The following is a 16,474-nucleotide window of genomic DNA, read 5'->3' as shown; positions in this document are numbered from 1 at the left end:
CTACAGTAGTTTGTTTTGTTTCTGTATGTTGCATTGAAAGTGGTTAATATTGCGTTGATTCGATCACAATTGCCACAGTAAAGGGAAAACTCTAGAACAGTGGTCACAAACCTTTTCTGGGTCAAAATCACTTTGAGTCAAAATGCAAGTCGAGATGTACCGCTCAGATTTTTTTTTTAACATGACTTAAAAAATATAAGCCAAATGCAGCATTAACCAATTAAAAACAGTACTGTAGCAATGATGTTTGTAAAGTAGGCTATAGGCCCAAATCATTATCGCCGCATATTGGCTTTGCTTGAATTGCCCTGCCAATGAATTGTTGTTCAGGATTTAAAAATATACACTGCTCAAAAACATAAAGGGAACACTTAAACAACACAATGTAACTCCAAGTCAATCACACTTCTGTGAAATCAAACTGTCCACTTAGGAAGCAACACTGATTGACAATAAATTTCACATGCTGTTGTGCAAATGGAATAGACAAAAGGTAGAAATTATAGGCAATTAGCAAGACACCCCCAATAAAGGAGTGGTTCTGCAGGTGGTGACCACAGACCACTTCTCAGTTCCTATGCTTCCTGGCTGATGTTTTGGCCACTTTTGAATGCTGGCGGTGCTTTCACTCTAGTGGGAGCATGAGACGGAGTCTACAACCCACACAAGTGGCTCAGGTAGTGCAGCTCATCCAGGATGGCACATCAATGCGAGCTGTGGCAAGAAGGTTTGCTGTGTCTGTCAGCGTAGTGTCCAGAGCATGGAGGCGCTACCAGGAGACAGGCCAGTACATCAGGAGACGTGGAGGAGGGCAACAACCCAGCAGCAGGACCGCTACCTCCGTCTTTGTGCAAGGAGGAGCACTGCCAGAGCCCTGCAAAATGACCTCCAGCAGGCCACAAATGTGCATGTGTCTGCTCAAACGGTCAGAAACAGACTCCATGAGGGTGGTATGAGGGCCCGACGTCTACAGGTGGGGGTTGTGCTTACAGTTTGGCATTTGCCAGAGAACACCAGATTAACACCCTAAAATTGCCACTTTCTATACCAAAATTACACAAGAATGTTACAAAACCTCCAGGGCGCCCTATTGTAGCGGGCATTGATGCAGTAACGGCCCCTCTATCTACTTTTGTTGACTTTTTTATTAGACCACTAGCAGAACAGCTCCCCTCCTTTGTAAAGGACACCAGCAGTATGATCTCTATCATTGAATCTCTTGATCCTCTCCCAGAGAATACTTTGTTAGTTACTTTTGATGTTGAGTCGTTATACACAAATATTCCACAAGAGGGCGGTATTGAAGCTATGGAACATTTTCTTCTGCAACGTGACCCTAATGAACTACCTTCCAGTGCCTGCATTATAACATTGGCTGAAATAGTACTCACACACAACTACTTCATGTTTCTAAATTATTTCTTCATTCAGACGAAAGGTACTGCTATGGGATCCCCCATGGCTCCTAACTATGCTAATTTATATGTGGGTTACATGGAGAAACAGTCTATTTTCAATCCTCTCAAATGTTTTCTTGCCTAAAATCATTATTTGGAAACGGTATATTGATGATATTTTTGTTCTATGGAGGGGTGATGCAAAACAGCTCCAGGCATTCCATGCTTTTCTTAACTCCTGTTCTGAACATTTGAGATTTACTACGTCAAATCCGTTTTCTTGAACTTCTGATCTTGTGTGAAAATAATGTTCTATACACTGATCTTCACAGGAAACCTACTGATCGTAACAGTTTGTTGAGGGCTGACAGTCGTCACCCACTTCCCTTGAAAGATAGTTTGCCCTACAACCAATTCTGTCGAATCAAAAGAATTTGCAAAAAACAATCAGATTTTGACAGAAATGCGAAGAAAGTGGTACTAATTGGTACAATCTGATTTACCACCCCAAGATATTCCTCAGCAACGTGTATTTGCGCCCCTACTGGATGGAAACTACAAGTGTAATGGCTGTGCTCAATGCAATGGCACTTATAAATGTAGATCCTTCAAACACCCACAAACAGGGAAACAGATCCCAATCAAAGGTGTTATTACGTGCTCCACTAAGGCAGTTATTTATCTTATAACTTGTCCTTGTGGTAAAAATATGTGGGTAAAACAAAGCGTGAATTAAAAGTACGTATCTCAGAGCATCGTAGCACCATTAGGTGCAAAAACTTGACTTACCCAGTTTGGAAGCAAACCACTCGATTTCGTCTCTAGGTTATATTGGCATCGAACATGTCACCCTCTCTAGGAGAGGGGTGACCTTGATAATTTATTGTTAAAACGAGAGGCTGCCTGGATCTTTAACTTAAAGACCCTTGCTCCCTTCGGTCTCAACGTAGACTTTGATCTGAAGCCATTCTTGTGATTATTGTGACTTTGCCATTGTAATTGTTTGTAAGCTTGTGTAATCTAAAATGAATCGATGATCTAATGCTATCCATTAGTTTTTTGTATGCTGTTCTTTGTATGCCATTTTTATATTTGAGAATTAACCAATGATATTAGTCCACACTTGGCCATGATTACAGACACCTGTGTGTCATTTGACACTATATAAACAAGTCATCCCGGAGTGTTTGTGATTATACACTGATGAAGACAGCTTGGCTGTCAAAACGTTGGATATGACATTTTTTCATCTGAGCTTCTAGAGTGTGCGGCTCTCCTTTATTTTCAAGTGAGTGCTGTGAACACAGCACAAGGTGAGTCCAACAATGTCTTGTATGCTGCTGCATAAATTATGTAATATGCCAGGGAGATATATTTACCATAGCTAAGAAAGTAATACTAAGTGTATGTTGTGTAGTAAGCTGTTAGTAGCCCATGTGCCTCACCCTAATAATTTGGTCTATTTTCCCCTTTTAATTTCACCTACTGTTCTGACTTGGTGGTGCACATGTAGCCTATAACCTGTTTTTAGAGAAATGTAGATCTTTCATTTTCTGCTTATATGCCCCCTTTATTTATCCTACGGTTCTGACTTGGTGTACAGGAAGAACGTCGCTGTACATTTCAAAAGTGCTGAACAAATAGTTATATTGACTACGTTCGTCCTAGCTCGCTCATTAATGTCTTAATCGAAATTACGGATTGCCTCTTGTCCCCTTATGCCATAGTTTGTACATCTCAATTGTCAGTAGAAACCACATTTGTTTAAGCAAGTCAGCCATGTCAGATATGTTTTTGTTTTTTTAAAGGCAGTAAATGAGGCTGGATGAACTGTTTCTCTGCCAGACAAGGCTCCGCTTGTAAGGTGTTTGGACTGCAGTTTGGACTCTGCTGTTGGGATAGCTTTATGTAGGCCCTAACACCGTTTGTCACCGTTATAGTGCCATGAATGTATTGTTTAGTGTTGTGTTGTGTAGTGGCTTTGCTGGCATGCATCCCACAATTATGTTTTTGGCCTCACCAAGATTTACATGCTAAAATTGCCACTGCTTGTGATGCACAGCTGAGTGAGCATACATTTAAATAATTGTATTTTTATTTTTATTTTACTGGATTGATGGTGCCTGCATCTGATGGTCAGTCTCTTAACATCCCTTCGCTCCCCCTTTCCTCCACTGACTGACCAAAAAGGGACCGCCTTCCAGCTGATGGTGAAACCCGAGTCGCACCGCATTATTTGCCTCATGCACAAATTCCTGTTGTTACTCCTACAGTATGAACCGAGAAAGTGAAATATTCCTTGATATTAAAAAAGACTTAAGCTGCTAATAATAACAACGATGCTTTCCTACTTTTTCATTACTGCAGCAGTGCTTTTTGTAGCACTGAGTGGAAATAGGAAGAACACTTTGATGTCTTAGTAAAGTGTTGAATACAAAGTGTTGACAATGCTGAACTTAAACATGAACTCACTCATAAAAACAGAAGCTCTTTGCTGTATTCGTTGACAGTCTCTATTTATGGTTTTAAATGTTTTGAAATCTCACAGTATCAACTTTTCTGTAGCTTTCTTTTATGCCTGCTACCTTGCTGCAGACACAGTAATTTGAGCCATCTGATTGGCCAGCAGTAGACAGTGCACTAGATTTGCTCTCTGGGCCTGCCGGGAAGGCAGAGTACCTTCAGACACATGAAATGGTTCAAACAGTTAGCCTCCCCGGCGTGCAGCGCAGCTAAATCTGGTGCATCTACATTCAACAGCCAGAGACAAATAAATCAAAAATGAACTTTTTTTACAGAAATGTTTGGCGATTGACTAGGAATTCCTTAGAAAATTGACCAGTCAAGTTGAGTGAAGTTCAATCTGGTGCTTCACTCTGTGGACTGATATTTCTACCCGGCTGTCCCGGGAGCGGTGGAGCAGTCTAGGGACTACATGCACACAGCTTAGAGGGAACATTGATCGTGAGCTATTCAATTTAAAATGGGACAGGAAGGGATGTCCTTTGGAGGGAGAACATAATAGCAAGGGTTTAAAGCCTAATTTATAACTAACACAAATACACAACATAAGAATGCAATTATTCAAGTAAAATAGTGTAGTAGCGTCGCTAATTGCGTTCTTGTTTTGTGTACTTGCCCAAGGTATAAATAAGGCTTAAGGCAGTGTTTTTTAATCCTGGTCCGGGTGTACATTTTTGTTTTTGCTCTAGCATGCAGACATCTAATTCAACTAATCAACTTATCAAGCCTTTGATTATTGGAATCATTATTGGAATGTGTTAGTGCTAGGGCAAAAATTAAAAAATTTGGTCCCCAGGAGCGGGATTGAGAAACACTGGCCTAAGGGAGCGGTTAAAGGTCAACTGCCCTTGAAAATCAAGTTTTCCTTTTGAAAACTATGTGGGATTGAGACAAACATTTATTTTTGTGTCAAATTTGAGTACAAAGTGTAAAAAGGATCATTTTGGTCAAAGTCAGTCTCATCCAAAATGGAGTTTGGTAAGTGACTGCGTCATGACTTGAGGATTTGGTTCGGACTGCAATTAAGTTAACAACTGGGAAAAGACTGGGCGAGTTCGCTTTGCATGGCCCGGTGCCTCAGGCAGGCGGAGACCTCTCCTTAGGAGGACCAATGGAATGGTTTCAAATGAGCACCTGGGGCACCAGGTGATGCAAAATGAACTCGCACACTGGAACGTCTTCCCCAGACAAGACGTGTGGTTAGTACTTGTCCTTGCCTGGGAAATAACTACTCTAATGAAACTGGGCTTTCAAATCAAGCAAAATTGTATTTGTAACATGCACCAAATACAACTGGTGTAGACTTTACCGTGAAATGCTTGCTTACAAGCCCTTCCCAATGCAGTTTAAAAATAATAATAAAATAGTAACACGAATACAATACACAAGAATGGAGATATATACAGTCGTGGCCAAACGTTTTGAGTGACACAAATATTAATTTTCACAAAGTTTGCTGCTTCTTTGTCTTTAGATATTTTTGCCAGATGTTACTATGGAATACTGAAGTATAATTACAAGCATTTCATAAGTGTCAAAGGCTTTTATTAACAATTACATGAAGTTGATGCAAAGAGTCAATATTTGCAGTGTTGACCATTCTTTTTCAAGACCTCTGCAATCCGCCCTGGCATGTTGTCAATTAACTTCTGGGCCACATCCTGACTGATGGCAGCTCATTCTTGCATAATCAATGCTTGGAGTTTGTCAGAATTTGTGGGTTTTTGTTTGTCCACCCACCTCTTGAGGATTGACCACAAGTTCTCAATGGGATTAAGGTCTGGGGATTTTCCTGGCCATGGACCCAAAATATCAATGTTTTGTTCCCCGAGCCACTTAGTTATCACTTTTGCCTTATGGCAAGGTGCTCCATCATGCTGGTAAAGGCATTGTTCGTCACCACACTGTTCCTGGATGGTTGGGAGAAGTTGTTCTCGGAGGATGTGTTGGTACCATTCTTTATTCATGGCTGTGTTCTTAGGCAAAATTGTGAGTGAGCCCACTCCCTTGGCTGAGAAGCAACCCCACACATGAATGGTCTCAGGATGCTTTACTGTTGGCATCTGTCACCTTGTAGAGTCCATGCTCACAAAAAAATTAGGCTGTTCTGGAGGCAAAGGGAGTCCAACCCGGTACTATACTGAACAAAAATATAAACGCAACATGCAACAATTAGAGTTCATATAAGGAAATCAGTCAATTGAAATTAATTAATTAGGCCTTCGTCTATGGGTTTCACATGACTGGGCAGGGTGCAGCCATGGGTGGGCCTGGGAGAGCAAAGGCCCACCCACTGGGGAGCCAGGCCCCGCCAATCAGACAGAAATACTCCTGTGTAATGATCATGCTGTTTAATCAGCTTCTTGATATGCCACATCTGTCAGGTGGAGGGATTATCTTGGCAAAGGAGAAATGCTCACTAATAGGGATGTAAGCAAATTTATGCACAACATTTGAGAGAAATAAGCTTTTTGTGCGTATGGAACATTTCTGGGATCTTTTATTTCAGCTCATGAAACATTGGACCAACACTTTACATGTTGCGCTTATATTTTTGTTCAATGTAGATCAGTGTACGCAATAAACTGGCCACTTAGTTTCAACGTTTCATCACATAATGTAAATATACACTAAGTTGCAAGCTACTTTCGTAGCAAGGTGCTGTAGAATTAGTTACTTATTAAACACATTCCAGGTTCTTGCTATCTTGCCATAACTGATTTGGCAGAGAAATATCAGCTAGATATGATAGCCAGCTGCAGCTATCAACAAGCTATGCTAGCTAGCTGCTGTCAGTTTGACTAAACACAAGGTCAGGCTTTAGCCTACACATAGAACTAAATTGAGATGGTGTGTCAGTCAGGAGGGGAGAAGTCCTCAACTTCAAATCTTTGTTCTATCCATAGCAAAGCTAGCATAGCTTACCTCGCTGTACTCTACTGCACTTGCTTGTTGTAATTGAATGGCAAAGACCCACATCAAACCCCACCCCCAAGACAACTCTTGTTTGCCTTCAGTCATGGCCGCTAGTATTTCTTAATGAGCATTGGGGAGATGAGAAGGAGGACGTTGGTAGAATGGGTGGATTTGTTGGTGTATGTCATCCAGGACACAGACAGACTTACAGACAACATACAGCTCAACTACGGCCCTTTCTCTCCCTCTTACAGAACAGCTCAATTGAAGGTGGTGGTGGGCAAAAGAAGAACAGTGTGAGACACAAGCTGGTCTCTCTCACACTGAAGAGAAAGTCCAAGATCACTGAGGAGGTTTGTGTCTCATTATAGCGTTCATAATAATAATAGTAAAAAACATAATAATGATAGTATATGCCGGTTAGCAGCACCATGCTCTTACCAACTGAGCCACACAATCCCAAAAATAGTGGGTTGGACCAACATTCTTGTGTCTGCTTATGGATATGCCCATGTTAATATTTGACAGATTATATGGGTACTCTGATTTGTTATGGGGGTGTTCAGCATCTGTGGGTACCCCTGTAATCCGAACCCCCCGTTGCCAACTCAGCCTTTACCAATACCAATATCCTACTGACTGAATGGAAGTAATCGGCAATGGCATGACTGTTCCCTGTTGGCACCGCCTCCTCTTCTCCCCTATAGGTGACCCGGCGTTTGATGGACGGTGATTACAGCCTACAGGGAAACAGCATGTTGGAGGACCGGCCCACCTCCAACCTGGAGAAGCTGCACTTCATCATCGGCAATGGCATCCTAAGGCCCGTCCTCAGGTGACCTACGACCCTTTGACTTATTCTACCAATTACTCAGAAATGCTTTTTCTCTACATTCTTAATCTGTTCTTTCCACGCCTCCCCTCCTTCATTGATGATCTGAGCTTCCACCATAGTGCTTGGATGTTGGCCCACCACCTTAAGCGCAACCTCGACAAAATGGAGCTGCTCTTCTTCCCGGGGAAGGCCTGCCCGCTCTGAGACCTCTCCATCACAGTTGACAACTTCACGCTGCCCCTTGTCGTGACCCTGGATAACACCCTGTCGTTCTCTGCAAACATCAAAGCAGATACTCGCTCCTACAGGTTCATGCTCTACAACGTCCGTAAAGTACAACCTTTCCTCACACAGGAAGCGGCCAGGTCCTAATCCGTGCACTTGTCATCTCCCATCTAGACTAATGCAACTCTCTGTTGGTTCCCCGCTTGTGCCATAAAACCGCTGCAACTTATCCAGAACGCCGCATCCCACCTGTTCAACCCATGTCACCCGGCTCCTCCCCACACTCCATTGGCTTCGAGTAGAAGCTCGCATCATCTTCAAGACCCTGGTGCTTGCCTACGGACCAACAAGAGAACTGTCCCTCCCTACCTTCAGGCTATGTTCAAACCCTACAACCCAAACCGAACACTCCGTTCTGCCAACTCTGGTAGCTTGGCCATCCCACACCTACAGGAAGGCAGCTCCCACTCAGCCCAGTCAAAGCTCTTCTCTGTTCTGGTACCCCAATGGTCAGGACAGCGGAGTCCCTGCCCATCTTCCCGAAAATGTCTGAAACACTACCTCTTTAAAGAGTACACTATCTTAAATACTTCCCACTGAGTTTTTTGCTAGTATCACATACTTTGCTGATAAATACTTTGTTGAAGGAAAATGTACTAAAATTGTCATATGTTATTGTCTCACCTAGCTACAGTATTTTAAGATGAATGCACTAATTGTAAGTCACTCTGGATAAGAGCATCTGCTAAATTACGTAAATGTAATTGTTTGCACCGGTCACAAAGAAATGATTAAGTAATATATTGGACGTGTATTATAAGTGGTATGCTAGTTTGAATATGGGGACCCCTAACCATCACTGTTATTGGCTGGCTGTTGTGTCTATTACCAGGGATGAGATCTACTGTCAGATCTGTAAGCAGCTGACCCAGAACCCATCTAAGAGTAGCCATGCACGTGGCTGGATCCTGCTCTCTCTCTGCGCTGGCTGCTTCGCTCCCTCCGAGAAGTTTGTCAAAGTAAGACCCTCGTATTTTTAATAACACACATACAGCGTATATACACATGTATGCATATATGTGTGCGAACACACACACACACCTCTCATTTGTCTTGGTCTAGTCCTGATGAATTGAAAGTGGATCCACTGAATGTGCCCCAGGATGTCTCATTGGTCTCTAACCCCTGACACCCCCCCTTCTCCCTCCCTCAGTATTTGCGTACGTTCATGATTAGTGGTCCGCCGGGCTACGCTCCATACTGCGAGGAGAGGTTGAGGAGGACTTTTGTGAACTGCACCAGGACCCAGCCACCATCTTGGCTCGAGCTGCAGGTACGCACAGATCTAGGATCAGTGAATCATGGGGAAGTTCTAGCCCGTATTATTAGGTGGAACATGCTAAATTGAGATCAGTGTCCAATTGTCATACTAAAAGTAAAGATACCTTAATAGAAAATTACTCAAGTAAAAGTGAACGTCACCCAGTAACAATCTACTTGAGTAAAAAAGTATTTGGTTTTCAAAAGTAAATGTTATTTCTAAGATATACATAAGTATCCAAAGTAGAAGTATAAATCATTTCAAATACCTTATATTAAGCAAACCAGACGGCACGATGTTCTTGTTTATAAAATGTACGGATAGCCAGTGGCACACTCCAACACTCAGACATCATTTACAAACAAAGCATTTGTGTTTAGTGAGTCCGCCAGATAAGATGCAGTAAGGTTGACCAGGGATTTTCTCTTTAAGTGCTTGAATTAGACCATTTTCCTGTCCTGCTAAGCATTCAAAATGTAATGAGTACTTTTGGGTGTCAGGGAAAATGTATGGAGTAGAAAGTACATTATTTTCTTTAGGAATGTAGCGGAGTAAAAGTAAAAGTAGTCAAAAATCGAAATAGTAAAGTACAGATACCCCCAAAAAATACTTAAGTAGTACGTTCAAGTATTTTTACACCACTGCAAATATATTGCCACCCTTGCACTTAAATGATTTCCTATTTCTTCAAAAATGTGTTGAAATTTAAATTCAACTTTTGGTCACCACACCTTGTTATGGGATTTTCTGCATTGCAGAACCAATACATTTTTTGTTACCTAAGTATACCATTTTAATTTAGAAAATAAAGACAAATGGCATGGATAAAATGATTTGCACCCCGGAGCTAGGACTTGGTTGCACAGCCTTTGGTCAAGTTTGCTGCTGACAAACACCGACTTTTCAGCAGCAAACTGCTCTAATTCTTCAATGTTTGAGGGGTGCCCTCCACCAACTGCTGTGTTCAGATCTCTCCATAGGTTTTAGATATGATTCAGATCTGGACTTTACGCTGACCATTCCAGAACAGTGCCGTTTGTCTTTATTTTATACATGAAAATTGTAAACTTAAGTTAACAAATATATAATTGGTTCTGCAATGTTGAAAAGGGACGCAGCATTTTAAGGCACTGCATCTCAGTGCTAGAGGTGTCACTACAGACACCCTGGTTCGAAGCCAGGCTGTATCACAACCGGCCGTGATTGGGAGTCCCATAGGGCGGGGCATAATTGGCTCAGCGTCGTCTGGGTTTGGCCGGTGTAGGCCATCATTGTAAATAACCATTTGTTCTTAACTGACTTGCCTAATTAAAAAAAGGTTAAATTCAATAAAACATCAAATCAATTTAAACCCCAAAAAATGTAAATGTATAATTATTTAAGAAAAGTGCAAGGGTGCCCATAGTAAAAAATATCTGTTTTTTGACATTCAAGCGTAGCCTGTAGTTGTTTTTTATCAAAAATAATCACCCCCCCAGGCCACTAAGTCGAAGATACCCATCATGTTGCCAGTGACCTTCATGGATGGCACCACTAAGACCCTGCTGACTGACTCAGCCACCACAGCCAGCGAGCTGTGTAATTCCCTGGCCGACAAGATCAGCCTCCAAGACCGCTTCGGTTTCTCCCTCTTCATCGCCCTGTTTGACAAGGTACTGGACTGGACCTCAGTCAATTCATCTGACTCGAGAGACATGTGTAGATGTGCACACACACGTATGCATGCAGGGACACACTCACTCTTGCTTGCTCAATAACTCACTCAAGCATACGGTCTCACAAACTTGTTTGAGAAGCTATCGAGCCCACGTTTATTAACAATGTTGAATGTCCGTTCTTCCCCCTCTCCCCCAGGTATCCTCATTGGGCAGCGGCAGCGACCATGTGATGGATGCCGTGTCGCAGTGCGAGCAGTATGCCAAGGAGCAGGGTGCCCAGGAGAGGAACGCTCCGTGGCGCCTTTTCTTCAGGAAGGAGATCTTCACGCCCTGGCACAATCCTGGCGACGACAGTGTGGCCACCAACCTCATCTACCAGCAGACTGTCCGGGGAGTCAAGTTCGGCGAGTACCGCTGTGAGAGGGTGAGTGGGGAATGAGGGCAGAGGGATGAAGGCATGTATGAGGAGGGAGGTTAGAGGTGAGAGAGCAAATTTGGGTAATTGCTCTTTGATTGTGATTTTTCCATTCTTCCTCTCTTATAGGTTTATGAATGATGTGAGATGGCGTTTTTATGTGGTATTTAGTTAATGCTGATGTACATTGAACAAAAATGTAAACGCAACGTCTAAAGTGTTGGTCCCATGTTTCATGAGCTGAAATAAAAGATCCCAGAAATGTTCTATACGCACAAATAGCTTATTTCCCTTAATTTTGTGAACAAATTTGTTTTCATCCCTGTTAGTCAGCAATTCTCATTTGTCAAGATAATCCATCCACCTGAGGTGTGGCATATCAAGAAGCTGATTAAACGGCATGATCATTACACATGTGCACCTTGTGCTGGGGACAATAAAAGGCCATACTAAAATGTGCAGTTTTGTAACACAACACAATGCCACAGATGTCTCAAGTTTTAAGGGAGTGTGCAATTGGCATGCTGACTGCAGGAATGTCCAACAGAGCTGTTGCCAGATAATTTTATATTAATTTCTCAGCCATAAGCCACCTCCAACAACATTTTAGAGAATTTGGCAGTACGTCCAACTGGTCTCACAATCGCAGTCCATGTATAACCACGTCAGCCCAGGACCTCGACATCTGGCTTCTTCACCTGCGGGATCGTCTGAGACCAGCCATCTGAACAGCTGATGAAACTGTGTGGCTTGCACAACCAAATCATTTCTGCCCAACTGTCAGAAACCGTCTCAGCTAAGCTCATCTGCGTGCTCGTCGTCCTCACCAGGGTCTTGACCTGACTGCAATTCGGCGTCGTAACCGACTTCAGTGGGCAAATGCTCACCTTCGATGGCCACTGGAGAAGTGTGCTCTTCACGGATGAATTACGGTTTCAACTGTATCGGGCCGATGGCGGACCATATATAACGTCATGTGGGTTAGTGGTTTGCTGATGTCAACGTTGTGAATAGAGTGCCCCATGGTGGCGGTGGGGTTATGGTATGGGCAGGCATAAGCTACGGACAACAAACACAATTGCATGTCATTGATGGCAATTTGATTGCACAAGATCCTGATGCCCATTGTCGTGCCATTCATCCTCCGCCGTCACCTCATATTTCAGCATGATAAAGCACAGCCCCATGTCGCAAGGATCTGTACACAACTCCGGGAAGCTAAAAATGTCCCAGTTCTTCCATGGCCTGCATACTCACCAGACATGTCACCCATTGAGCATGTTTGGGATGTGTAGGACAGCGTGTTCCAGTTCCTGCCAATATCCAGCAACTTCGCACAGCGGGACAACATTCCACAGGCCACAATCAACAGCCTGATCAACTCTGTGAAGGACATGTGTCGTGCTGCATGAGGCAAATGGTGGTCACACCAGATTCTGACTGGTTCTCTGATCCACGCTCCTACTTTTCCTTTTTAGGGTATCTGTGACCAACATATCCATTTCTGTATTTCCAGTCATGTGAAATCCACAGATTAGGGCCTAGTGACTTTATTTCAATAATTTCCTTACATGAACTGTATCATTCATTTCTGATGTTTTTTTGTAAAATAATGAAAATGTTAAAGCCTTATCTCTCACTCCATCTATCCACTCTCCCTCTCTCTTGCTCAGGACGAGGATCTGGCGGAGCTGGCGTCTCAGCAGTATTACGTAGAATATGGCTCAGATATCCTCCAAGAGCGCCTCCTCAACCTCATCCCCTCCTACATTCCTGACCGTGAAATCAGCTCCGCCAAGACCACTGACAAGTGGGCCCAGCTAGTTGTCTCTTCCCACAAAAAGGTAGGTGTCCCCCAAGGATCAGTCTCAGTGCCCTTCACTTTCTGACCCCAAATCTGTTTCTCGTGCTCTTACAACATGATTTGTCCTTTGAACTATTTGTCACTATAATCAGGGATGTAATGGGTAAACACATGTAAGCACTTTTTCCACTGCTTATGCTTTAGTGAATAGCGTTTAAGCGTCTACTACGCCAAATTATTGTTTTCTGAATTAGCATTTGTTAATCGTCGCCATCACCTCAATCAGCGTTCAGTGTTTACCCACCTTTGTTTTTACCACTACAACTTGACTATATTGTCCTATGAACAGTACATACGTTCACACACCCAGTTTTCAAACAGTCTCTCTAACCCCTCCTCTGCCTCAGGGAGTTTACACCCAGAAGCGGTTGGACCCTCAGAAGGTGAAAGAGGACGTGGTTGACTTTGCTCGTTTCAAGTGGCCTTTACTCTTCTCACGCTTCTACGAGGCCTTCAAATTTTCAGGTAAGTCTACTGTTGATATTTATGGGAGTTTTGGCCAATTTAATACAAGGGATGTAACACTAATGATATTTCTGAGAAAGACCTGTATCGTATTCATGATATCATGACTAAACGTAGGTTGAAATGACCTCTAAGTAAACGTTGAACCCCTCAGGGCCCAGCCTGCCTAAGAATGACGTCATTGTGGCAGTGAACTGGACCGGGGTCTACTTTGTGGATGAGCAGGAGCAGGTCCTTTTGGAACTCTCTTTCCCAGAGATCACTGCTGTGTCCAGTAGCAGGTAATGCTGCTACTATTCCTGTCTCTCAATAGACTTTAGTCAATATTCGTCAATGATAATTAGATATGTTTTCATTCAGTTGGTTGGGAGGGGGGGTAATGCAAATAGTCTGGGTAGCCATTTGACTAGATGTTCAGGAGTCTTATGGCTTGGGGGTAGAAGCAGTTTAGAAGCTTCTTGGACCTAGACTTGGTGCTCCGGTACCGCTTGACGTGTGGTAGCAGAGAGAACAGTCTATGACTAGGGTGGCTGGAGTCTTTGACCATTTTTAGGGCTTTCCTCTGACACCGCCTGGTATAGAAGTTCTGGATGGCAGGAAGCTTGGCCCCAGTGATGTACTGGGCCGTTCGCACTACCCTCTGAGGTGCCTTGCGGTCGAAGGCTGAGCAATTGCCATACCAGGCAGTGATGTAACCAGTCAGGATGCTCTCGATGGTGCAGCTGTAGAACCTTTTGAGGATCTGAGGACCCATGACAAATATTTTTAGTCTCCTGAGGGGGAATAGGTTTTGTTGTGCCTGCTTCACGACTGTCATGGTGTGCTTGGACCATGTTAGATTGTTGGTGATGTGGACACCAAGGAACTTGAAGCTGCTCCACTGCAGCCCCGTCGATGAGAATGGGGGTGTGCTCGGTCCTCTTTTTCCTGTAGTCCACAATCATCTCCTTTGTCTTGATCATGTTGAGGGAGAGGTTGTTGTCCTGGCACCACACGGTCAGGTCTCTGACCTCCTCCCTATAAGCTGTCTCGTTGTTGTCGGTGATCAGGCCTACCATTGTTGTGTCATTGGCAAATTTAATGATGGTGTTGGAGTCGTGCCTGGACGTGCAGTCATGAGTGAACAGGGAGTACAGGAGGGGGCTGAGCACGCACCCCTGAGGGACCCTGTGTTGAGGATCAGCGTGGCGGATGTGTTGTTACCTACCCTGCCCATCAGGAAGTCCAGCATCCAGTTGCAGAGGGAGGTGTTTTGTCCCAGGGTCCTTAGCTTATTGATGAGCTTTGAGGGTACTATGGTGTTGGATGCTGAGCTGTAGTCAATGAATAGCATTCTCACATAGGTGTTCCTTTTGTCCAGGGAAAGTGCAGTGTGGAGTGCAATAGAGACTGCATCATCTGTGGATCTGATGGGGCGGTATGCAAATTGGAGTGGGTCTAGGGTTTCTGCGATGATGGTGTTGATGTGAGCCATGACCAGCCTTTCAAAGCACTTCATGGCTACAGATGTGAGTGCTACGGGTCAGTAGTCATTTAGGCAGGTTACCTTAGTGTTCTTGTGCACAGGCACTATGGTGGTCTGCTTAAAACATGTTGTTATTACAGACTCGGACAGGGAGAGGTTGAAAATGTCAGTGAAGACACTTGCTAGTTGGTCAGCGCATGCTCGCAGTAATGACTAATGATAAAAAATACGTATTTTCTTCAGTTGTAATATACAAAGATTGTGATTTTATACAACAAACTAAAATATGGAAAGATGAAAAAAAAGTATTTTCACATGTTTAGACCCATACAAAATATAAGTACAACAATATTATAATCTGTATCATTGTTTTGATATTGTATGAATAATTTCCCTTGACAGAGGGGGTAAGCTCCAGGGCCAGAGCTTCTCGTTGGCCACCGTCAAAGGAGACGAGTACACGTTCACCTCAAACAATGCAGAGGACATCTGTGAGCTTATTGTGACCTTTTTGGAAGGCCTCAGGAAGAGGTCAAAGTTTGTGGTTGCGCTGCTAGACTGCCCCAACCCCGGTAAGTAACCTACTGTACGTTATTTACTTATTAGGTTTATTACCCAGGGGCAATGCACATTGATCAACATTGGAAACACTTTTTAAGAACAGGTCATGATTTTCAAAGCAAACGAGGGAAAGTATGGTAAATGACTGTGGTTTTGTTGGTGTTTTCTTGTACAGAGGCATGTTTTTCAGCACCACCACACATGACGTTTCCTCACAGGGGACAATAAAGTTATTTGAATGGAATTTCCATTTAATTGAATGATGTGTTCCCTTAGCGGGCGGCGAGGACTCCACCTTCCTCTGTTTCTCCAGGGGCGACCTGATCCTATTGGACGAGCACTGCGGCGAGCAGGTCATGACCTCGGGGTGGGCTCACGGGGTCAACGACAGGACCAAGCAGCAGGGAGACTTTCCGGCCGACTGCGTCTACGTCCTTCCCACAGTCACCCGGCCGCAGTATGACATCGTGGTGAGTGACCTCATGACTAGGGTTGCAAAATTCTCTGTCGTTTTCCAAAGTTCCAGGAACTTTTAGAAACTGTACTCATGGGTCATTTTGGAAATCTATGGAAACTTGGGGAATTTGTACCGTGATTATGAGCTCAGGAATTACCAAGCTCCATACTGCCTTTATAGCTCTTATTCTGTAGTTTCTCTTTTACTGAAGTTTTTCTTTCTCTCTCTTTTCCTCTCTGCTCCCTTCCCTCTCCACCTCTCTTTCTCTTTCTTCTGCTCCCACTCGTCTCCATCTCTCGTCCCTTTTTTCTCCATCTCACTCTTCCTCTCTCTTTTGCTCCCTTCCCTCTGCATCTCTCTCCCCCCTCTCTC

The 16,474-nt window shown here is 43.6% G+C and overlaps 1 pseudogene; it reads left to right on the top strand.

The window, feature by feature from the left end:
- LOC129819878 (unconventional myosin-VIIa-like) overlaps positions 1 to 16,474 on the top strand; it is an 87,728-nt pseudogene that overhangs the window by 53,630 nt on the left and 17,624 nt on the right.

The sequence above is a fragment of the Salvelinus fontinalis genome, chromosome 2 (assembly GCF_029448725.1).
Source record: "Salvelinus fontinalis isolate EN_2023a chromosome 2, ASM2944872v1, whole genome shotgun sequence".
Lineage (NCBI taxonomy): Eukaryota > Metazoa > Chordata > Actinopteri > Salmoniformes > Salmonidae > Salvelinus > Salvelinus fontinalis.
Note: the sequence above shows the minus strand (reverse complement) of the source record. Positions and strands in the feature narration are given on the sequence as shown.